We start from the raw sequence: 24,687 nt of genomic DNA, 5'->3' as shown, positions 1-24,687 counted from the left end.
ACACTTGATCTGGTGGAAAGCCCAAGATTATGATCCTTGGCCCCCTGTTAAGGCCAGCAAGAGTATCTGATGATAGAGGCCTCCAACTGTCTTAGTCCTGGATTTAAAAGGGCCTAATCAGAGTTAAAATGCTCCCCAGAGCCTAGCAATCATTGACAGTTTCCTCAGGTAACCAGCGCTGCAAACACAGGGAGAGTGCTGCAAAGGTGAGGTGTCAGAGACCAAGTGAAATCTGAGGTTCAGCCAAGGGGACCCAGGCACACCGTTCGGCCTTGTGTTCACCATAAAGAGCACACTGGCTACAGGTTGGCCCCTCTCTGGGCCACAGAGTGCCTAACTTAAAGGAGCTTACCAGGATGCCAAGGGCCAGCAGCTCTGGTTTTACAAAAGGGAGTCACCACAGAGAATGTGGTGTCTGAGTTACACCACGTCCACCAAGTACCAGCTATACGATCTCGGACAAATTTACTCGCCCTCTCTTAGCCTTAATTTCCCTATATGTAAAATGGAAGTAATAAATTCCTGACTGCTGGGATTGTAGTAAGGAAGGGATTAAATGGCTTGCCAATCAGGTGTTCAGCACAATGCCCGCCCGACACGTAAAACGCCTTGGGGTTGGTTGTAAGACCCACAACCTCTCTCCCCAACCTTCCTCCGCCCCGCCACCAGCCGCCCAGCTGCAGCTGCTTCCGGGAACCAGTTAACTTCGGTCTCCCTCGGCCGAACGCGGATACCTCCGCGTTGCGTCACTTCCGGGAGACTCTGGCCGCTGCTATTCGATATTTCCGATGCAACTGTCATGGCTGCCATCAGTGAGAGCCCGAAATGGAGATCGGGTTAAGGGTTGCCCAGGGGCACTTAGAGCCTTCGGCTTCAAGGAGGCCTCTCAAAGGACAAAGGATGAGATTTTCTGGCGGCAAGGTGCCCCCCACAATCCTAGGAAGTCTGTTGTCGCGCTTCCCGTTAACTTGCCGCTAAGTTTTTCTAGAAAACTCGTCCTTCTTGGCAGGGTGGGGCCTCACTTCTGACCCAGCCCTTCTTTGTGTACCAAGTTTTTGTTTCCGTCACTTCCCGCGGCCCGGGAGCTCGGCGGGCCATACCGTGGTAGCCTGGGAGGAAGGGGCGGGCCGGATGCTGGAACCTAGAGAGGTGGGGCTCGTCGAGGAGTCACGGGCGGCTGAGGCTGGAGTCTTCTAAATGGAACCTTGAGTTACCCCACCCTTTGGTGCCTGGTCTCTCTTAAATCTGGGTGCTCCTCACCGTGGAGGCGCTCAGAGCTGATCATAAGGCTCTTCCCTGCTGACCCAACCACCCTCAACCACAGCCTGCCCTGCTCCAGATAGACTTTGATCCTAGAAAATATCTAGGATGGGCATAGTGCAGTATGTTGTTTTGTTTTTTTTTAAGTCTCAAACATAAGCAAACTGTTATTAAAAGTTTTAGAATTAATAGGCAGAGTTCGCATATTGGGTCATGTGATCGTTTTAAGGTTTAAATTTAGATAACATGTTAGCAAAAGCATTAGAAAAAAAACCAGTATGAAAAAATAGACTAATCTTTAGAATATTTTAACTTTGCTACTGCGCGGTGGTAACATGAAGACACCTTATAATAAAGTTTTCATTACCAGAAGCTTCTGAAAATAAAATTCTGGATATATTAATGTGAGTTTTCCTCTCTGCAGGGTGTCCTGTAGGTTTTGTCATGGAGTGAAACAGAAACAAATGTGAGTTAATCATTAACATTTCCTAGTGGTTAAAATTACTTTTTAAGCGTGTAACTGTGTATTTTTTAGATTCAAGATTTGAACTGAAATTTTGATTTAACTGAAATATTTAATATGTGATGAGTTGATATTAAAAGACAGAAGATTACTATTTTTATAGAAACAATGTAGAAGCTAATATTTAAAGCAAGTTTACTCCACATACTGTGTTATAATTTAGATTTTCACTGAAACTCTCAAAATTAGAAGAGCTGAGCTAGTAAGGCTTAAACCTCTAAAACTTGTGGTTTTAACCAGGCTTAATATACGTAGTTATAATAGTTTTTAAAAAAAAATTTATCAAGTTCCTCGGGTGATTCTGATATAGTATTTTAAATAAAGCAAAAAGAAATGATCTGTTTATACATTAAATATTTTGCCCCCTGTTTATGTATTGAGATTGTGCTTATAAATGCATTCACACATATTGAAGTACGTAATTTGATCATCATGCCAGCGTGGAATCTTGCTTTTTGTTTGGTTTCTTGCAGGTAGGTCTACTGGGTTCTTGGCACAGTACCTGGACAAAACATTGTTAAGGTGGAAATTTTCGTTGTATTTATCACTTCAAACATTTGACCAGTTTATTTCGTTTTCTAGTGCTTTAGACAAACAACTATATGTGGGCTTGACTTAGTGTATAATAAATGTAAAGTCTGATCTCAAATAATTGACATTTATGGAGTACTTAACATATGCCAATCTTTGTGACAATTGCCAGACATATCTTATTTAATGCTTACAACAGTACTGTGAGTTAGGTTTGTTAAATCCCTGTTTTAATAGATGGAGAAACTGAGGCAAGGATGGATTAAGTTCCTTGCTTATGGTTACAAAACTAGAGCCATCTTCTTACCTACTTATTTTGTATGACACCCCTTTTCCTCCATATAACTGTACACTGGTAGAAGAGTGAATGACTGTAGAAAACCGACCTGGACTCTATTCTACCTCTCCAGCTTTGTGAATTAGGGCAAGTCATGTGACCACTCTAAATTTCATTTTCCTCACCTATAATAAATGAAAACTTTCAACTGTTATGTTTTATTGAACCTTGAATCATCAAAAATCCTTAAGGCTGGGTGTGGTGCCTCACGCCTATAATCCCACCACTTTGGGAGGCCCAGATGGGAGGATTGCTTGAGGCCAGGAGTTTGAGACCAGCTTGGTCAGTCAGCATAGCAATATCTCATCTCTACTCAAAAAAAAAAAAAAAAATCCTTACAATGGTGCCTTTACTATTGAACCTGGGATTTTCTTCCAAGCCCCTTGTGCTCATTCTGAGTTTTGAAGTTTTGATGCACATATAGGCAGTGCCAACTCCATCTCCATTGCTGTCTAGTCTGATCATATTGTAAGATGTGACTGATTTTAGAGATGTCAAAATGTAAAATAATGTGCATCTTGGAATTGATGAGCTCATTTTCAACCCTAACTCTGTAACATCTGTGACTTTTTAACATTTTATTGCAGGATTAAGTATTTTTGAATGTAAATGAGTCAAGATAAAGCATAGATTTCATTTGATCACATCTGCAAAATAAATTTTTAAAAAATTTAGTCTTCATAATAATGGAAAAGTAGGAACCATGTTTGTCTTTATCACCTGTGAATCCCCCATACTGAGAACATGCTTGGCACATAGTGAGTTTTCAGTGAACATTTACTCAATGAAGGAAACAAGACTTCATTTCTTTTTTCTTTGTTTGAGACAGAATCTCACTCTGTTGCTCAGGCTGGAGTGCAGTGATGTAATCTTGGCTTACTGCAGCCTCTGCCTCCAAGGCTCAAGTGATCCTCCCACTTCAGCCTCCCAAGTAGCTAGGACTACGGGCACACACCACCACACCGGGTAATTTTTTAATTTTTTTGTAGAGACAGGGTCTTACCATTTTTCCCAGGCTGGTGTTGAACTTCTGGGCTCAAGTGATCTGCCTACCTCAGTCTCCCAAAGTTATAGGATTACAGTCATGAGCCACAGTGCCCCGCCACGTCTTCATTTCACATTACAAATACAACATTAAAAAATTGTATTTGGCTTGAATTAGACATAAAATATACAGTCACGCATCGCTTAATGACAGAGATACATTCTGAGAAATGTGTTGAGTGAGTTTGTTATTATGCATGTACTTACATAAATCTACATGGTACGGCCTACTACATACCTGTATGGTATGGCCTATTGCTCCTAGGTTACAAACCTGTATAGCATATTACTGTACTGGCTACCACAGGTGGTTGTAACACAATGGTATTTGCATATGTAAACATGTCTAGACGTAGAAAGGGTACAGTAAAAATATTATAACTTTATGGGACCATCAGTGAAATGTCATGCAGCACATGACTGCAATAGTATTAATAGTGCGAAAATATGTTGCACTGAAATTTTTTGCATTCAAAAGTTCACTGTTACAAACTGTCTTTCTTTCCAGGTATCTTTTCTTCTGCTTGTTATTGTTGGTTGTCATCAAGTATGGGGTATATTTTGTTCGTTGAAGAGGTATAGTAAAAATTGAAGTGTTGGCATATAGACTTTCCAACAAGGAATCTAACTGATTTATTTTTAAACTGGCCAAAGTATAGGAACATTATTTAATTTTTAGCAATCTTCATTGTAAGAAAAGTTCAAAAAATGTTGATAGCTTATTTAATTTTTGTGAGTATTCTGGAGGTGATTAGGCATACTGTCTTTCCCAAATATTATTCCAAATAATGTTGAATATTTCTGAGTTATGAATAATAAACTACAATTGGAAGATGTATTGAAATTATGTCAATGGGCAGAAAAGTGTTCAAGTTTTGGGGTGGGCAAGTGTGAGAATAATGTAACAGGAGAAATTATTCCAACCATAAGTATGGCTGTCTGACAGTCTGTACTTTCAGTTAGAACCAGGAAGGTGGCACAGGAATAATTATAGAGTTGTAGACTGTTTTCTGTAGATAATCAGCTGAGTATTGTGCTGTGGCCAGAAAAGCCAATGTGTGACATATCATCTGGAAGGGATTTGGGAAAATTAACAAAAAAAATTTTTACCCTCAAATAACACAGTGTTTTAACTAAACATGAGATACAGGAAATTATTTTATATTAATAATCCAGATGTTAAAAATCATTTCAATTGTTAAATGTGATTATGGCTATAATTTTACTTACATAATTCTGTAAAGAATATATGCCTGTATATTCAATTTTTAAAGACCAAATACAGGAGTAAAGTCATTTACGTAATTACAAAAATTCCTGCCACTAAAATAAAACTCTGTACCACGTGATAGCACTTCATTACTGAGTGAACATTAACCATGAACATCTTGGAATTTTCACTATGAATTTCCTTTTCTCAGAGCCCTTTTTTAACAGAAAACACAGTTTTTATTCTTTAGTTATGCCTGTGCAGTAATGAGGGAATAGTATTCACTTCTGTTAGTACTTACTTCCTTGCACAGACTTTGTAATGTATACTTTACTGAGTTCCCCAAACCCAAAGGAGAATAAAGCCAAGGGCCTACAAAAAATTATTTTATTAGTCCAAAAAAGTAATTCATTTTATGAAGTTTTCACAGAAGTTTATGCTTATTAATCAAAGACCTTCAAGTTTGAAGAACTGAAGGAGAAGTGGTATCACTACATTTGGAGCAAATAGTTTCTTTGAATAATTTTTTAAGTACCTAAGGATTGCTTTGTATTACCCTGAAAATTGTTTTCCTTTAAAATTTTTTTTATTTCCACACCGTTTTTCTCCATCTTTCTGTTTTCCTGTAAATGAGTAACAGTAAACCCCCCACCCCAACAAAATGTGAATTCACCTAGGCTGAAATCGTAAGATATATTCACTTTGTTTTCCCTACTTTTTCTGCATCTTCAAGAATTTATATCAAATACGGATGAATTTGAACATTTGACATTTGGAGATATTCTGTGACTCAAACGAATAAAACAGAAAGACATGGGACACTTGAAAGGAGGACCAGAAACAAAATTCTAAAACCTTCTCATTACTTACCTACAGCAAAGATGAATTTATAAGCATCTCATGTAAACTCTAGGGTAAGTAAATTTTTAAAAAGTTTAAAAATTTTAAACTTTTAAACAAGTAAATTTTTAAAAAGTTTAAAATTTTTAAACTTTTAAACAAGGAGTACAAATGGATTTTGCTAATTTAAGACATCATTGTTTTTCATTTAGTATACTGGTTAAAGGATTTTCCAAGTTAATTAACAAATTTATTTTCCAAATCCTGAGTTTCTCCTTTTAGGTGTCAGCCATAATTTCTCATCGGGAGTGTTTAAAAATGTTATCCTACCAGTTGGTGAAAAAATATACCTCCTTTCTAATCTTTATTGGAAAATCATTTTTCTTTTCTTTTCTTTTTTCTTTCCTTTTCTTTTCTTCCCCTCCCCTCCCCTTCCTTCCCCTCTCCTGCCCTCCCCTTCCCTTCTCTTTTTTTTTGAGGCCTGATCTCACTCTTGCCCAGGCTGGAGTGCAGTGTTGCAGTCTCTGCTCACTGTAACCTCCGCCTCCCAGGTTCAAGCAATTCTCCTTCCTCAGCCTCCCAGGTAGAGGGGATTACAGGCACCCGTCACCACGCCCAGCTAATTTTTGTATTTTTCTTCAGTAGAGACAGAGTTTAACAATGTTGACCAGGCTGGTCTCAAACTCCTGACTTCAAGTGATCCACCCTCCCCCCGCCAAGCCTCCCAAAGTGCTGGGATTACAGACATGAGCCACCACGCCCACCCAGAAAAAAATCATTCTTTATAGTCAAAGCTTAAATGCTTCATGACCCATCTTCATAGGAGAGTATTCTTTTTATGCTCTGTTCCCTGATTTGGTGACTGCGAGAACTCTTTTATAACATTTATGAAGTGCTTGCACAGCATTAAGAGATAGGCATTAAAAAATGACTATATCTTGCCTCAGCCCTGGAAGTACCTATGGGAGAGTGACATTTAAATATATTCATGTGGCCAGATGTCGTGGCTTATGCCTATAATCCTAGTACTTTGTGAGGCTGAGACAGGAGGATTGCTTGAGGCCAGGAGTTCAAGACCACTGTGAACAACATAGGGATCCCATCACTGCAAAAAATAAGAAAACATTAGCCAGGTATGGTGGTTTGCACCTGTAGTCCTGGCTATTCAGGAGGCTGAGGTGGGAAGATCGCTTGAGCTTAGGAGGTCAAGGCTTCAGTGAGCTGTGATTATGCCACTGCATTCCAGCCTTGTGACAGAGTGAGACCTTGTCTCCAATCGTTCAATCAATAAAAAAATACATAAAGTATGCGCCATACTGTGGTGGACATATGTGCGGGGGTAGAGAGAGGACACAAATGATCCTTCGAAAGGGCTTCAGAGATACCATGACACCTGGAATAGCCAGGCTTCTTTGAGAAGGCGCTCTAAACAGTTTGATGGCTGTGTTTCTCAGGAGGAACAGTAACATTTTGGATAGGTCAGTTTGCTGTACTGTCGTTATACTCTCTTAAGCATCGCAAGCAGCTTTGGGTCTATGGTCTTTTCCCACCAGCTAGCATCAGTTGGAATTGGGAAGAGCAGTTGGCATCCTTCTTTAGCTGTGCTCATACAATATGACTATTATTTTCTGAGTTTCCTGTCCTTGCCATTCTCATTCATTTCCTTTCATTCACTGAAGACTTTGGCACCTGGCTTATAGTTACTCTCTTCTCCCCAAGTCCCACCTTTATGATGGTCACTTCAAATTCCATGTGGTTAACTAAACCAACATCCTGGTTCTCAACTGCTTGACCTCAAATTTAGTGACCTTTTACCTTTTCACGAAGCCACCCAGTCTCTGAATCTTATAATTATTTATATCAGCAGCTACACGCTTAAAAACTTAAAAATCTCTTCTGCTCTCTGCCCATTTTTCCAGCTTTTTAGCTGAATGACTTCCAGTGCATCTGTACTTCAGCTTCAAGAACTCCAATCCTTTGGCTGTGCTGTTTTCTCTCCCAGTCAGCTTTTACTTTTTACTTCCCAACACTTCAACCATTACAATCTTGCACCCTTTTCCCTGTTAGACCTACCTAGTAAAACACAACCCTAGGTCAGATATTATGGTAATAGCTAACACATACTGAGTGCTTATTGTATTCTAGTCTTTTAAGTTTACCTGGATTGTCTCCTTTAATATTCTCAATGGCGCTGTTATCTCCATTTTGTGCATGAGGAAAATAGAGCTCAATTTCTGTCTACTGTCAGTAGGATATAAACCATAGAAGTTTGCCCTTAGAAAATGTGCATTTAACCACTTATTTAGACTGTGTTTCAAAGCAACTCTCTTCTCTGCTTCCACACTTGGACTGCTGTACTGTTTTCAAGACAGAGTAGGTTTTGCTAGGTGGAGAGTGTTGAAAGCACTCATCTTAAACCTTGGCTCTGTAACCAACCCTCTTGGTAGGTCTCCAGCCAAGCCAGAAAACAGATAAGGAGGGAAGTAACAGTGATGAGGTATTTAATGTCACCAGCTGCTTCTGGGTGTCTGTAGCCAGAGGAAGAAAAAAAGCTAAAGAGAATAGGCATCAGTTTGGAGATTGAGTGTGATGTCACCTTTGCCTGATGACCTACTGAACATTAGAGACTGAACTGACTTAAAATTGGTAGAATAGGCATGAGAGAGTCCTCCATTTGTTTGTTTGTTTCTTGTTTTTAATTTTAGGTGAGTCTGAGTGATTATGTCATGTATATGTATGTCATGGCTGATGGGCTGAGGACCTCCATTGCCCTCTCTGAGGCTTGGCTCAGCTGGCCTGGAGAGATGTGTGGGGATCATGCACCCTCTTGTTGCCTTCCATCTCTATCTGTTTTGAGAAAACCACTCTAACTAGTCTTTGCTCTGGATTTCTCTCTCTAGATGTCCTTCCTTTTGTTCTGGATTTGTTGATGCTGACATTGTGAAGTGACAGGGTAAAGCTTTTGAGAGCTGATTGCTTCAGTTATTAGGTCACCTGTGGGACTCTCTAAGTACCGTCATGCATCACTTGACTGTGGGAATATGTTCTGAGAAATGTGTCATTAGGCGAATTCACCATCATGCTTATTTACACACACATAGCTGGTGTAGCCTACTACACACCTAGATTACATGTTATAGCCTGTTGCTCCTAAGCTACAACCCTGTGCAGCATGTTACTGTGCTAAATACTGGAGACAGTTGTAGCACAATAGTAAATATTTGCATTTCTAAATATATCTAAACATAGAAAGGGTACAGTAAAAATACAATATGAAAGTTGTTTTTGTTTTTTAATACACCTATATAGTGCAGTTCCATTTTAATCTTATGGGACCAGCAGTGCATATACTGTTCATTGTTGACTGAAACATTGTTATGTAGTGCATGATGACTGTACTCAATTTAGGGATTTGTTTTGACAATGGTTTTTTTATTTGTTTGTTTGTTTTTGAGACAGGGTCTGGCTCTGTTGTCCTGGCTGGAGTGCAATGGTATGATCTTGGCTAATTGCAACCTCCACCTCCCGTGTTCAAGCGATTCTCCTGCCTCAGCCTCCTGAGTAGCTGGGGCCACAGGTGTGCACCACCACATTGGGCTAATTTTTGTATTTTTGGTAGAGACGGGGTTTCACCACATTGCCCAGGCTGGTCTCGAACTCCTGTTTTCAGGTGATCCGCCTGCCTCACCCTCCCAAAGTGCTGGGATTACAGGCATTAGCCACTGTGCTGGCCTCGACAATGGTTTTCATTTCCGTGTACAAAAAAACTTTCCTGTCACCATTCTTAGTCCCTTAAAGAGGCAAACTTTTATTTTCTAGATATTTAAAATAATACCAATAACTGCCTACCTTAATTTCAGATTCACCATAATTTCTGCATGTGATACTCACATAAATGTATTTCCACCACAATTTTGAACCTGAATTTAAGTCACTTGACTTAATTCTCACTCACAAGAGATAAGGTAGCCTCTGGTGGCAGGGATTTTTCTTAGAAACCCCTTTCTGCTCAAAAGACTTCTTAGAGAAAAATCACACACTGGTGAAAACTAGTACTATGACATTTATGTTCATGGCTTTGCCTGGCAATTCTTCTGTTTCCCATTCTCCACAGGAGCTGTTTTAAACTTCTGCTGACCTTAGACCCTTTCCTGTGTGCTCACTAGATCTCCTACCCTTTCATTCTCAGCAGGTTATTTTACCTCCCATTTTCTCAGAGAAAATAGAAAACATAAGATGGAAACTTTAGCAAATCAGTGTGACCACATCTTCAAACTTACTTCATTGATAACCCATTTTTTTTTTTTTGTCTTTTTTTTTTTGTCCTTTCCTCCTTGCACAGTGGAAAAGGTGATCCTCTTCCGGTCTGAGGCTCTGGATCTCTTCCCATTCATTCCTACTCTTTAGGATTTTTCTCGTTTTACTTAGCTATGGCTGCTTCCCACTTGCATTTAGCCTTTCTCACATCTTTTCTATCTTAGAAGAAAAAAATAAAACCATCCTATGCCAGTTTGCCCTTCTCTCTTCTGTTTCATACCTCTCTATCACAGACAAGTGTTCATGAAAAAGTTATCTGGCTGGGCGCGGTGGCTCAAGCCTGTAATCCCAGCACTTTGGGAGGCCGAGACGGGCGGATCATGAGGTCAGGAGATCGAGACCATCCTGGCTAACTCAGTGAAACCCCGTCTCTACTAAAAAATACAAAAAATTAGCCGGGCGTGGTGGCGGGCGCCTGTAGTCCCAGCTACGCGGGAGGCTGAGGCAGGAGAATGGCGTGAACCCGGGAGGCGGAGCTTGCAGTGAGCTGAGATCCAGCCACTGCACTCCAGCCTGGGTGACAGAGCGAGACTCCGTCTCAAAATAAATAAATAAATAAATAAATAAAAAGAAAAAGTTATCTGTACTCACTGTTTCTTTCCTTGAACTTCCTATTTATTCTTCAACCAACTGCAATATTTTACCTCAACTGAAATTACCAGTTTTAAAGGTCACCAACTACCAATTCATTTCTAAATCCACTGGGTATTTCTCAGACCTTGTCTGACTTGACCTTTGCTCAACATGTGACAGTTTATCCACTTTCTTCTTGAAATCTTCTTTTCCTTGGACTTCACTGACACCAATGTTTCCTGGTGTTAGATAATTTACTTCTGTGGTCATTCCTTTGAATGTCTTTAGGGCTTTGCCTTCATTCATTCTCTCATCCTTTTGTTTGTGTATTTATAAAGCATTTATTACATGCCAGGCAGTATATTAAGTACTAGAGACTGAGAATCTGAAGCAATATTGGGACTGTTTCTTCAGAAAAATACACTCCCAAACATACACTGAAAATGTGGCATACATTTTCAAGCCTCTCACACAGTGTTAAATACATGCATATCACTGTGAATCTTGCTTCAGGGCCTCTAATTTATCTTCGCAGAAAGTTTTTTGGGATGGAGTCTCGCTCTGTCACCCAGGCTGGAGTGCAGTGGCACAGTCTTGGCTCACTGCAACCTCTGCCTCCCAGGCTCAAACAATTCTGCTGCCTCAGCCTCCCAAGTAGCTGGGATTACAGGCATGTGCCATCACGCCCAGTTAATTTTTGTATTTTTAGTAGAGACGGGGTTTCACCATGTTGCCCAGGCTGGTCTTGAACTCCTGACGTCAGGTAATCCACCCGCCTCAGCCTCTCAAAGTGCTGGGATTACAGGTATGAGCCACTGCGCCCGGCCAGAACTTTTATAAAAATATTTTTTGAAACTGCCCCAAGAGGCTTAAGTATTTTTTAAAAGCCCATGGAAAGTGAAAATGAAAACAGTTTTTCCCAGAAAAAGATTTTGCTACCATTGGAAATTTTCTTCAAGGCATTAAGAATAAAGAAGTTCTTTAAACCTAACATTTGTGAACAATCTGCTTTTCCCCTTCTCCGTCCAACCCCTACTCCCATATGCTTTGATTGGTGTCATAAGAATACAATTCAGGAAAGAGACTTAACCCATCCATGAAAAGGAGAAAATGGAATGATAAGAGCTGGTATCTTTACTTGAGAGTAGCTTGAATAGGGTTCTAGCATGTACCAGGGTTCAAATGATGGATGGGATACCAACTTCAGAGAAGGGGTGCAGATGAGAAGTTGAGTAATTCCTCATTTGATGAAGTTATTTTTAGTGTCAAGAGAAGGAAATGGTCCTGGTGTTGATATCTTGTGGTTACAAGTAATAGAGTATCTGCATTCTGGGTACTATCCCTTTATGCTGTCTATGCTTTACAACCCTCTTCCAAAATGGGTGGGTGCTAAGAAGATCCAGCCCCATCTTCCTCATGTAACAGATATTTTAAAAAAGAATCTTCTAGCCAAAGATTTGTTATTGGGGTTCTTTCGATCACTGGAAACAACTAGGGGAAAAAGATGGTGAAATTCATGTTGCTTTGGGGGCTGTTTTGTAGGAGATAAAACATTTGCCAATGTTTTCACCCAGTGAATACATATTGAGCATCTACTCCAACAGAGGGCTTGTAAATGGTGAGTAAAAGCAGGTAAAACCCTTGCCCATAAAGCTGATGGTTTAGTGTTATAGATCATCAGTAGCCAGATAATCACAAACACAAAAATGCAAATGTAACAGGTGTTAGGAAGAAGCACAAGTTTCTATAGACCACCAGTAACCAGATAATCACAAATATAAAAATGTAAATATAAGAAGTCTATAACAAGAGAATTTGACTTTCTTAGATTAGGGAAGTCTCCCTAAAGTGATGCTGAAGCAGAAATCTGAAGACATGAGTAAATGTTAACAAATGAAGAGGGAAGGAATGTGTGCCCCTGATAAAAGGGCTAATATATGCAAAGGACCTGTGATAGGAAAGAACGTTCAAATATAGGTACTAGAAGAGAGGCCGGTGGTCGGAGGGGAGAGAAGGAGGAGGAGATGACACTTGAGACCAGATTCGAATTTTGAGATCTCCTTGGCTGCGATTGGAGCAAGGATTAGAGTGGGGCAGAGTAGATATAAAACCAGTCATCCAAGCATGAGATAATGGTAACTAGGACCCAGGTAGTGGGGATGGAAATTTAAGACATTGATCGTATTTAATACTTGGTCATTGGTTTTGAATATGAGTATTAGATTAGACTGTATATAATTGTTTTCTAGTATTTTAGCAGAAACAATTTGATGGTTTCTTTTGGTATTGAAATAAGAATTACTAGTTTAAAAAAGTGTGTGTATGTGTGTGTGTATGTATAGAAGTATATTTTTTTACCTTTTGAAAATTACTATATGTATTTATTACTCATTCAAAACATTCTTAGTTCTGAAGCCTTTTTAAATATTAATTCAGGGATTCTCATTGAATTGGTTGAGAGCAGAGACAAATGTTAAGCAAATAAATCAATTCATAATTTCCAAGTAGAATTTTACCAAACCATAGATCTAATTGGTCACTGCAGCAAAGTTTCTTCTTTTTATTTGGGAAGAGCCTAAATATATTCTTCCCATATACCGCAGGACAAGGGGCAGTCAGTCCACTCCCCTCTACACAACCTTCAAAAGTGCCTAGAGAAGGATTCTGTTGTACAATAAGAATCAGAAACTAAAAAACATGGTGTGTCGAAGTCTCAACCCCCATTCTGCTGGTTTAGAGGAGAGGGGTTGACTTAAGAGAGGCGGGGCAGGCCTCCAACTCCCCGGGTTAAGGAAAAGTGTTGTAGGTTGAGGTTGCTGTGAAAGAGACTGTGAGACAGTGATTTGGCTATAGGTGCCTTAATGGGGATGATTCTTGAGTGTAATGTGAGTGAGGGAGTAAAGGAAGCAGAATTAGGCAAAAGAAGGAGTTAGTTGAGCTGTGATACAGTCACAACAAAGATGTCAGGAGATCCTGTAAGGGCACTCCGGAGCTGGGATGGCCCTTCAGAGTTGTTGCAAGTTGGGACAAGGGCACAAAAGTATACGTACTTTTTTAAAGAGTCATGGAAGACTGTACACTGACGCACAAGCCAGTCCCTCCTTGAAGCCTATTACATCCATTGAATATGAATAACTAAGCCTTACTTTTGAGAAAATTGAGTCTTGGACCCTTGAGAATCAATCCTTAAACTAAAAAGTACCTCTGTGATTTTAAAAGCAATTTTTATAACCAGGGTTGAGATTATTTAGCTTGTTTAGATGGGCTAATGGAACAGTCTTTTGTCAGTATTCGACATGATTCCCTTACTGACATTCATTTTATAACCGTACCCAACTCATTCAAATGCAGATTTAGATGTGACACTTAAAGACCTGTAAAATTGCTGGAGGAGGGTGTTTGTCTTTCTAAGTGCATTTTCTGTAATAGTAGGGTTTACTGAGTTTCTCACTTGAGTGCCACCAGCATGCTTTGAATAACAAGAATACTTACTATCTCTATACATATGGCTGAATTTCTAAGATGCGCAGCTTCTTCATATTAATTGGTGTAGGACATTCATAAATTACGGCACCCAGGTGGGTAGGTATAATTAGCTAAAATCTTATTTTTTGCTTCAAAAATCATGGTTCAGTAGCATTCACAACCTTAAGAGCACTAGCAGCTGTAGGAACAGGAGCCACTAATATAACACATCTCCTCAAAAGACATGGGAAGTATAAACATCTTAACCTTAAGTAAAGAGGGGTGTCTGTGTATGTGTGTGTGTCTGCATGTGTCTGTATTTATGCACGTGTGTAAAAAAATCTGAGAATATTCAGAAATCCAAAAGATAGCATTTTGAGGAGGGCACAATGAAATGTACACAAATCTAGCCATATTGGAGAAGAATACAGAACATGATACAAAGATGTCTGTATCAGTTATAATGCTTTTGGCAGGAAGTAACAAATCCAGACTCCAAGAAACTTAAATAGTAAAATTAACTCATTGATGACAGGAACTCCAGCTATAGGGTAGGCTTTGAGGTGTGATTGCCTTTATTCACTGACACAGTAATGTCATCAAGGGCACAGGTTCTTTGCAACTCTCCATCATATTTTATGTTGCAATTGGTGGGTGAAAGTATGTAATTAGGACTTCAACATCAAGCCGTTGCAAGACAGCTGCAGCAGTTCCAGGCATCACATCTAGAGCTGGCAACATTTGCTCACAGTATTAGAAAACTTCTAGAATCCTCCCAGCGGAGTTCCCCAGTGTGTCCTATTGGCCAGATTCTAAACATGTGCCCATTTCCTTTTTTGCTTTTAGAGACAAGGTCTCGCTCAGTTGCCCAGGCTGGAGTGCAGTGGCATGATTATAGCTCACTGTGATCTCAAACTCCTGGGCCCAAGCAGGTAGCTGGGAATATTGCCATGAGCCACTATGCCTGGCTAATTAAAAAAGAAAATTTTGCATGTAGAGACAAGGTCTTGCTATGTTGACCAGACTGGTCTTGAACTGCTTTCCTCAACTGATACTCCCAACTTGGCTTCCCAAAACGCTGGGATTACAGGCATGAGCTAACGCACCTGGCCTCATGTGCCAGTTTCTGAACCAAGCACTGGCAAAGAAAATGAATAACTATTAGCCTTCTAAGTCATCTCCCTGTAATTGAGGGCGGGTTCAGCTTGCAATGTTGATGTAGGGGGAAAGGGGACATGACAAATCAGGCTTCTGTTCAAAGGAAAAAAGGAGAAATGGATGCTAGGGTAGGCAAACTGAATCTTCCGTAATACCTTTATTGTCTTCAAAGCTCTTTGATTAGAACAGTGCACACCAAAAGTAGGGGGATGATTAATGAGAAAGCTGCTTCATATTCTACCAGTGGACCACAGAGTTAGAAAGCTACTGACCTAATAGGCTCATTAAGAAGTAATTCTTTTGTCAGATAGCATTTAACAATGTATTTGACAAGGTTAAAGGAGCATAGATTGGCTACTAATAGAAGAAACTAGAGCTGTTTTGGAGTTGATGAAAGTTCACCTCATCTCTGTAGCAATGGTTCTTAAAATATGGACCTCCCAAAATCTGAATCAGAATTTCCCAGGGTAAGTATTAAAAATGCAGATTCATAGGCCCTGACCCAGACTTACCTTATGAAGTTGGGGTAGGGTGTTAGGAATCTGCATTAATTAGCTCTTTGATTAACGCACACTGGCATTTAAGATTCACTGTTCTGTAGACTTGTATCATGTATAACAATAATGAACTTCTTTCCTCGGTGCTACAAATAAACTGTTCATGCTGGATTGGTCAAACAAAATCAATTTGTAACATATATGAAGACTAGTGCCATGAGCTAAAGGCTCACTCTAAACAAGGAGCCCAGATCCTGAAATAAACTTATATACTGTACCACTGAAAGATTCTAGCAATGGCTTTCTTTAACACCCCTCCCCCAAATCTCCCTGCATTTTAATTCTCCAGATAGCTGACTGTCTCTGTCATTCAAACTAGCATTTTACCTCATCCAAATAATATATTCTTTATGTATATAGGTTAGCATGAATGAAGTCTCTACTACTTAGCTAATGAGGGGGCTGTGAGATCTTACTTTTTAGATGAACTTTCCAGAGTCACCTTTACATTTAATGTTCTTATTGGTGCCCTATTTATTCCTTAAAAAAAGATCCAAACTTAGTGACCAAACAGTTTTAGGGTATTTGTAAACAGAAGTGGTAGAGGAACTGTTAGTTTCTCCTGTTTCCACAGAGGGTAGGAGTTTCTACTCCAGTCCGTAGGGAGAAAGAGGAGTGAGGAACACTTTCAGCCACTCCCCCTCCTCAGGGTAGCAGGGAGACTTTATATGATCTGTGAGTTGAGGATAAGGAAATGGGCATGTTTGGCTTCTCTCCCCTTCTGATCTTCACATTGGCAGAGCGGAGGCATGTCTGGTTCACTCATACATGCAGGAAGTTTATCACAGGAAGCCTATTCTGGTAGGGAAGGCCTACAGTTGTCCTGCCCTGCCTGTGTCTGGTTGAGAATACTGAATTCTGTGGTAAAGTATCTATTAGGTCACGCACTGAGATAACACATCTAAGGCATGTCCTTTGAGGTAGGTTTTATTAGTTCTAAAGCTGATACTTTGGTCTTCATCTGCCTTATTCTCATTTTTATCTGTGCATTGATTCTGACTTTTCTCCCTTTTTGGGGAGAAGAAAAGGGTGACATTTATCAGCCCCCTGGAACCTAGAGTAGAATCATGATCGAATTTCCCTGTCTCGAGGAGCATACATGTGAGGTGAGGGAGCACAATAGGGAATAAGGCTGAAGGAAGATGATATGACTCTGGCTTCTCCTTAGAAGCTGTGCTTTACTCAAGCTTTGGAGCTTGAGAGTGCCTTTTGGCAGGGACTGCAAATGTTCTCTGTCTTTATCTTGTCTTATAATTAGTGGGAGAAAGTTCATAATTATGATTTTATGAGCACGAATCCATTTGTTAACAAAAGTAAACGTCCCAATTGTGTATGATATTTTTGGAAGTCTCCAAAGATCTTATTTAGTATGGGCTAGGGAAGGTTGTACCCATCTAGTGGAATTCTTTTTCCATTCTCCACTTTATTACTCACATTGCCCTGTCTGTGCCAGTCATCCTGAGGCTCCCTGCAGACATCGTCAGGAGAAGTCATGGTAGACACAGCATCCATATTGCCTACCCTGTATGTATTTCTTCCATCTTTCTTGTTATTGAAACCTCAGTTTTGCTTGGGATAACAATTGCCAGCCTCAGTCTGTGAGTCATGATTCATATGTGTCAGTCATGACCATCTTATTTCATTTTGCAAGACCCTCATTGGCCTTCTTGTAGATGTGGATGGTTATGTGACCCAGTTCTGGTGGATGAGTCATAAGAAGAAATCTGCTGGAGGCTTCTGGGAAGATTTTGCTTTTCTGATAACAGTGACAGATGTTTCTTAGCTCTTCTTGTCTTGAACATGGACATACTATCTTGGCTGCGCCATCTTACCTCATTCTTATGATGGAAAAAATAGACTATTCACAAAGTCTACAAAGAACACCGAGACACTGGGTGCCCACGCATGTAAGTTTAACACTACCCCACACAGGTTTCACATTCCCATAGATAAGTAGGGCTACTATTGAATATTACACAAAATAATCTTTTTACCTAATCAAAAATCTTTTTACCTAATCAAAATTAGGTACATGATCCCAGAACCAAGTGTGCAGCTTACATTTAACCAATGGCTAACACATTGCCTGATGCATAACAGGCAATACTAGAACAGTATTTGTTGGATGAGGGAAAAGTGAATCACTGGAAAGACGTATGGGTGAATGAAGTGACTAATGAGCCCAAATACCACTTATCATGAATTTCTAATATGATGTAGTTTGGTTTCGTTCACAGCTGAGTACAAACAAAATAGTATTGTACTCAGCAATAAAAACAACATGGATAAACCTTAAAAACAGCATGCCAAATGAAAGAAGCCACACTCAAAAGAGAACATCGTGTATAATTCCATTTGTTTGAAACTGTAGGAAAGGCAGACTTATTTCATGTTGATAAATCCTCATCTCATGGGTGCTTCTCTCAGTGGTTGCCAGGCCCAGGGGCTTGGATACAGGGAGGATGGAGTGGGAGGGGCACAAAGAATCCTTTTAGGGTAGTGGAAATGTTCTGTGTCTTGGTTGTGGTGGTGGTTGCATAGGTGTCAAAAGTTACTGAGTATGTGCATTTTATTGTGTGTAAATTATACCTCAATAAATTTGAATTTTCAAAAGAAAGCTCACTTCTTCAGGACCAATAGTAGGGAGGGGCACTGATGCTGAGTGTCACTGGTAATTCATGCAGCCGTGAGAGATCCTCATAGAACAGGACGACAGAGGGGAAAAGGTTATCTGCCAGACAGATTTTTCTGAGTCTACAAGGAAGTGGCCTTAGACCAGGTCATTTTTGTAGGTTCCTTGCATCTTTATAGGCTCCTTTGTAAGCTTCTTTCTGCTTGAGCCAGGGAAGGCCCAAATTTTGTTGTATATCAAGAGTTAGAAGGTTCTCGTGGAATGAGGTCTTTAATACTTGAACCTCTGGATTTTTTTAAAACTGAAAAAAAAAAAAATCTGCACAAATACCTACTAAGGCTTTTATCTAGAACCTGCTCTAAGATATAATGAAGTCAGTCTACCTTTTGATCTAAGAAGCTTTTTTCCCTAAAAAATATATTTTCTCAGTTGTAAAAGTAATCCTTTCGAGTGATTCTCCTGCCTTGAGTAGCTGGGATCACAGGCGCATGCCACTACGTCCAGCTAGTTTTTGTATTAGTAGAGACGGGGTTTCACCATGTTCGCCAGGCTGGTCTCGAACTCCTGACCTCAGGTGATCCACCCACCTCGGCCTCCCAGTGTGCTGGGATTACAGGCAGCCACTATGCCCAGCCTGCATTTGTATTCTTGCACATTCTGCCTTTGAGGTTATAAAAGAATTCTTCCATAGTTTCTTTTTGGTCAGAATTTAAATGTTTTATTCATTTATTTAATTTTGTTTTAAGAGACGAGGTCTCACCCTGTTGCCCAGGCTGGAGTGCAATGGTGAGATCATAGCTCACTGTAATTTCCAACTCCTGGGCTCAAGCAATCATCCCACTTCAGCCTCCCTAGTAGTTGGGATTACAGGTATGCACCATCATGCTTGGCTAATTTTTAAATCTTTTGTAGGGGTAGGATCTCACTGTGTTGCTCAAGCTTGTCTTGAACTCCTGGATTCAAGTGATCCTCCCACCTCAGTCTCCATAGTAGCTAGAACTACAGACACATACCACTACACCTGGCTAATTTTGTATTTTTAACAGATACGAGAGTCTCGCTATATCGTCCAGGCTGGTCTCGAACTCCTGGCCTCAAACAATGCTCCCACCTCAGCCTCCTAAAATGCTGGGATTACAAGCATAAGCCACTGTGCCCAGCCTAAAACTTAAATTTTTTGAGGTGTGGAATCTAAATTTGTTTTTCTAGGTGGCTACCCAGTTGACCTAACTCAATTTATTGAGTAATATTTGTTTTCCTCTACTAATTTAAGATACAACCTTTATTATATCATAAATTCTAAATGTGTTTATTTTGGGAATTTCTATTCTGTTTCACAGAATTGTCGGTCAGCTTATTTGCCAGGACCATTGTGTTTTATTTTTTATAGATTTATATTTTAAAATGTCATGAGGCTTTTCTATATTCATTATTCTTTAAAATTTTTTTCCTAGTTATTTTTGCTTATTTAGGTCATTTAAAAAAATTACTTTGTTAGATTGTGTTAAATTTATAGATTAAGGACAATTGACATCTTTATAAAGTTTACACTTTCTATAAAAGTACATCGTATGCCTTGTGCAACTTTCTTTTGTGTCATAAGTATTTTAAAGTTTTCTTTCTGTAGATCTTGTGCATGTCTTATATTTATTGCTAGGCATTATATCTTATTTTGGTGGCCATTATAATTGAGTATATCTTGCATTAAATCTAACTGGTTGTTTGTATATGTGAGAGCTATTTTAATTGTGTAGCCAGCTAATTTACTAAATTTGCTTATTGTGTGTGATTGTTTTTCAGTTGATTACCTTGCATTTCCAGGTATACATTGATTCTGCAAATAGTTGTAATTTTACCTCCTCCTTCCCAATGTTTAAACTGTATTTTATTTTCTCTTCTTTAGTTGTATTGCATGTGTAGGTAGGTATTAGTTTTTTTCTTTTTCTCTTTTATAATTCATTTTTACTGCTTTTGTCTTATTTCTTTCCTCCTGCTTTTGTTTGGTTTCTTGTTCTTAGACTTTTTCAGTTGGATGTTAGTTTTATTCTGAGCATTGCTTTAGTTTTATCCCAGAGCTCATGATATGTAGAATTTTTGTTACAAGTGATTTTCTGGATACTTTGAAGTTTCAGTTTCAGTTTCTTATTTGACCCAAAGATTATTTGGGTTCTTTGGTCCTATTACATATTTCTTTTTAGTCACATTTTCATCAGAATGTCTTCTGTATTAATTCTACTTTTTGGAATTGATACTTTTTTTTTTTTTTTGGTGGATTAATACATAGTTAAGTTTTGTGAAACTTCACATTAGAGTTAGATATTATCCAAGAAAACTTACAGAAAGATAGTCAGTTATTAGTATACTGTTGTGTAAAGTGAAATCCAGTAATGGATTGACCTCATCTAACAAAGGCCAAAGTGGAAGTGTTTTTGCAGTTTGGAAACCACGAATTTTATTTTCACTGGATAAGCTGCAGATTAGCTGGTAGCTAGCAAAGAGGCCAGCAAGGGTATTCTGATCTCAGGCACCTAGATGGGTCAACAACGAAAGCAATTTCAGTTATCTAAGGACTCTTTAGAAGACAGAATTTTGTTGTTGGCATGCATGACAGGCTATCTCTGTACATCTGGCAGTATCCTTTGTTTTCTCTGCCATCTTTGTTATTCCAGGTCTGTAACATTTCCTTCTCAGAGTATCTTAATATGTGTCCATTAGATGTACCATAATGGTATGTTAGGGTTTTGTATATCCTTGCTTTTTTTTTAATGTTACTGATCTGTCTTGGACTTAAAGAAATAAATTAGTTTCTTACCTACCACCCATGTTTTTCTTTTTTCTTTTTTTTTTGAGAAGGAATCTTGCTCTGTCACCCAGGCTGCAGTGCAGTGGCGCGATTTTGGCTCACTGCAAGTTCCGCCTCCCGGGTTCTCGCTATTTTCCTGCTTCAGCCTCTGGAGTAGCTGGGACTATAGGTGCTGGCCACCGCCCCCGGCTAACTTTTTGTGTTTTTAGTAGAGACGGGGTTTCACCGTGTTAGCCAGGATGGTCTCGATCTCCTGACCTCGTGATCTGCCCGCCTCGGCCTCCCAAAGTGCTGGGATTACAGGCGTGAGCCACCGCGCCCGGCCCCATGTTTTTCTGTTATTTCTCTGTATAACCTTTACAGTTTTTGGATAATATTGCTACAGTTATTTGATCCAGAAGTATTAATAACTCTTCATCCTTATCATGGACTGTAACCCTTAGCATTATAAAGTGTTCTTTTTAAAATCTGGTTTAATACATTTTGGCCAAAATTCAGCCTTGTCTGTTATTAAGATCCTTTCTTTTTGTTTGAGTTTTTCTGGTATCTCTTCACTTATCCATTGATCTTCAACGTTTCTGAATCATTTTATTTTAGACCTGTCTCTCATACAACATAGATTTGACTTTCACTTTGTGATTCAGTCTGAAATTCTTTTTCTCTTAATAGTTGAGTTTGTTTTCATTTATTGATTTGATACGTTTGGACTTAGTTCTGTCAGATTATTTTGTTATACTTTTGCTATTTATACCTTTAAAGTATATTTTACTATATGGACAGTTCGCTTTGTTTTCTTATTTCTTTTAATAATTAGAAAGCTTTGTGTTTTTGTTCCTGTACTTACCTTTGTAATACCGATTATATAATACCTGTTTTCTGTTTAGCCAGTATCTCAGTATCTATAATTCACTTTTATATGTAATAACAGAGTTAGTATATTTCCTTTTCTTTATTCTATCCCTCAATTCTACCAATTTTGTTTTCTTTCTTAGGGTTTACCTTTGTACCATGAAATATCCATGTACCACTCTTACTCAATTTGTCATTATTGCAGAAAGCTTTCTGACTCCCATCTCCTCTCACTAACCTATTCTGATATGGTCAGATCATTCTTCCTAAAACCATTTTCTAAAATCATTATTCTTTCTAAAACCAGTCTTCCTAAAATCATCATTCTTCCTAAAATCACCAGTATCATATCACAAATCCTCAGCGATATCTCTGACCCCACAAAAACTGTATTCTCTTCTGGCTTTCAAAACTCCATAACCCTTTGGGAGGCTGAGGCAGGCAGATCACGAGGTCAGGAGATCGAGACCATCCTGGCTAACAAGGTGAAATCCTGTCTCTACTAAAAATACAAAAAAAAAATTAGCTGGGCGTGGTGGTGGGTGCCTGTAGTCCCAGCTACTCGGGAGGCTGAGGCAGGAGAATGGCGTGAACCTGGGAGGCGGAGCTTGCAGTGAGCTGAGATCTCGCCACTGCACTCCAGCGTCGGTGACAGAACAAGACTCCTTCCCAATAATAATAATAATCATAATAAAATAAAACTCCATAACCCAACCTCATTCTACTCACTCAGCCTTATTTCCTCTACAATTTCTCAATGAGTCTGCCTTCACTGTCCAACAATTGAGCTGAGAATACAAGAAGGGAAAGGCTTCAGCCAGGCTACTGCAGTCTGCTTTGTGCCAACACTAGGGGTGATGACTGCCCTAGTCTAGCTGAAGCTTTTCCCTTCTTTCTACACCCAGCTCAAGTCCCAGGTTCATAAAGCCTTTAGAAACTCCCCAGAAACTCTTTAGAGGCTGAGAAGCTCTTGAGAATTGGAAGATGTTTACACCCAAGTTCAAGGATTACTTCCATCCCATTTCTGGTCTATGTCAGGGTTCTCTGTTAACTGGGAACTCAGGAACTCTCAAAGCAGCACTGCTCTGTTTGTAACATTCTGGCTTTATTCATTGAAATATGAGAAACTTTGGACCACTGCCTTAATTCTGCCCTTTGGAGTAATAGGACTTTTCACATCTGGGAAGACAAGCATTTTACCCTTCCTTAAACTTCAGATGAAAACACCACCAGTTCCTTCAGCTGTTACTCATATAACATGATTCCTGGACCCATCACCAGTTTGTGGCAAAACTTGGGTTTATCACCATTCCACTTAAAATTTGGTTCACACGATTTTTGAACCAGTGCTGAATCTGATGGGACTGTGCCTTCCTATGATCAGAGTACTCTACTTTTTAAATCAACCCAAGGCAGCATTTGTTTATTAGTCACTGCCTACTTTTGGACTGGGTTTTTTTTTTTGTTTGTTTTGTTTTGTTTTGGTGGTGGTGGTTGTTTTGAGACAGGGTCTCACTTTGTCACCCAGGCTGGAGTATAGTGGCACAAGCTCACTGCAGCCTCGACCTCCTGGGCTCAAGCAATCCTCCTGCTTCAGCTCCACAAGTAGCTGGGACTACAGGCACACACCACCACGCCCAGCTAGTTTTTGTATTTTTTGTAGAGATGGGGTTTTGCCAAGTTGGCCAGGCTGGTCTTGAATCCTGGGCTCAAGTGATTCACCCACCTTGGCCTCCAGAAGTGCTGGCATTACCGGTGTGAGCCACCATGCTGGCCAATTTTTTGTTACCTACGTCCCAAGAGCCTATGATGTGCTATCATACTTCAGATCCCTATGACATACAGGGGCATAAGATGAGTAAGACAAAATCCCTGCTCTCAAGAAACATATGTTCATTCTATGAAATACCTAACCACGGATTTTCAGAACTGCCGAGGTCATCACAGACAGAGTCTGAGTAACTGTCACAACCCAGAGTTGCCTAAGACCTGAGTGCTAAAGGTAATGTGATATCCTGCATAGGAATCTGGGAGAGAAAAAGGAAATTAGGGAAAAACTAAGGAAATTTGAACAAAGCATGGATTTCTGTTACTAATAATACATTGGTACTGGTTCATTGTGACAAATGTACCATTTCAATATATTAATAAGAAGGGAGACTGGCTGTGGGATATATGGGGACTGTCTGTACTATCTTAGTAATAATTCTGTACATCTAAGCTCTTCTAAAATTAAAAATCTCAAGAGAAAAAAAAAAAAAAGGACAGCCTGGGTAACATGGCAAACCCCACCTCTACAAAAAATTGTAAAAATTAGCCAGGCATGTGGTGGTGTGTGCCTACGATCCCAGCTACCCAGGAGGCTGAAGTGGGAGAATTTTTTGAGCCCAGGAGGTTGAGGCTGCAGTGGGCCATAATGGCGACACTGCACTCCAGCCTGGCAGACAGAGGGAAGATATGTTTGACATAGTTTGGATATTTGTCTCCACCCAAATCTCATGTTGAAATATAATCCCCAGTGTTGGAGGTGGGACGTAGTGGGAGGTGTTTGTGTCATGGGGGCGGATCCCTCATGGCTTGGTGCTGTC

General features: G+C 39.7%; 1 long non-coding RNA gene across 1 annotated transcript in view; it reads left to right on the top strand.

Moving 5' to 3' along the window:
- Positions 1-755: 755 nt before the first annotated feature.
- The window catches only part of LOC105553875, a 44,151-nt gene continuing 20,219 nt past the window's right edge, over positions 756-24,687 (top strand). Inside the window, exons 1-2 of the long non-coding RNA XR_001008228.1 lie at positions 756-1,010; positions 1,685-1,726. This is a non-coding gene — a long non-coding RNA (uncharacterized LOC105553875). The remainder of the gene's footprint in view (positions 1,011-1,684; positions 1,727-24,687) is intronic.

Source organism: Mandrillus leucophaeus, unplaced genomic scaffold (genome assembly GCF_000951045.1).
Source record: "Mandrillus leucophaeus isolate KB7577 unplaced genomic scaffold, Mleu.le_1.0 Scaffold117, whole genome shotgun sequence".
NCBI lineage: Eukaryota > Metazoa > Chordata > Mammalia > Primates > Cercopithecidae > Mandrillus > Mandrillus leucophaeus.
Note: the sequence above shows the minus strand (reverse complement) of the source record. Positions and strands in the feature narration are given on the sequence as shown.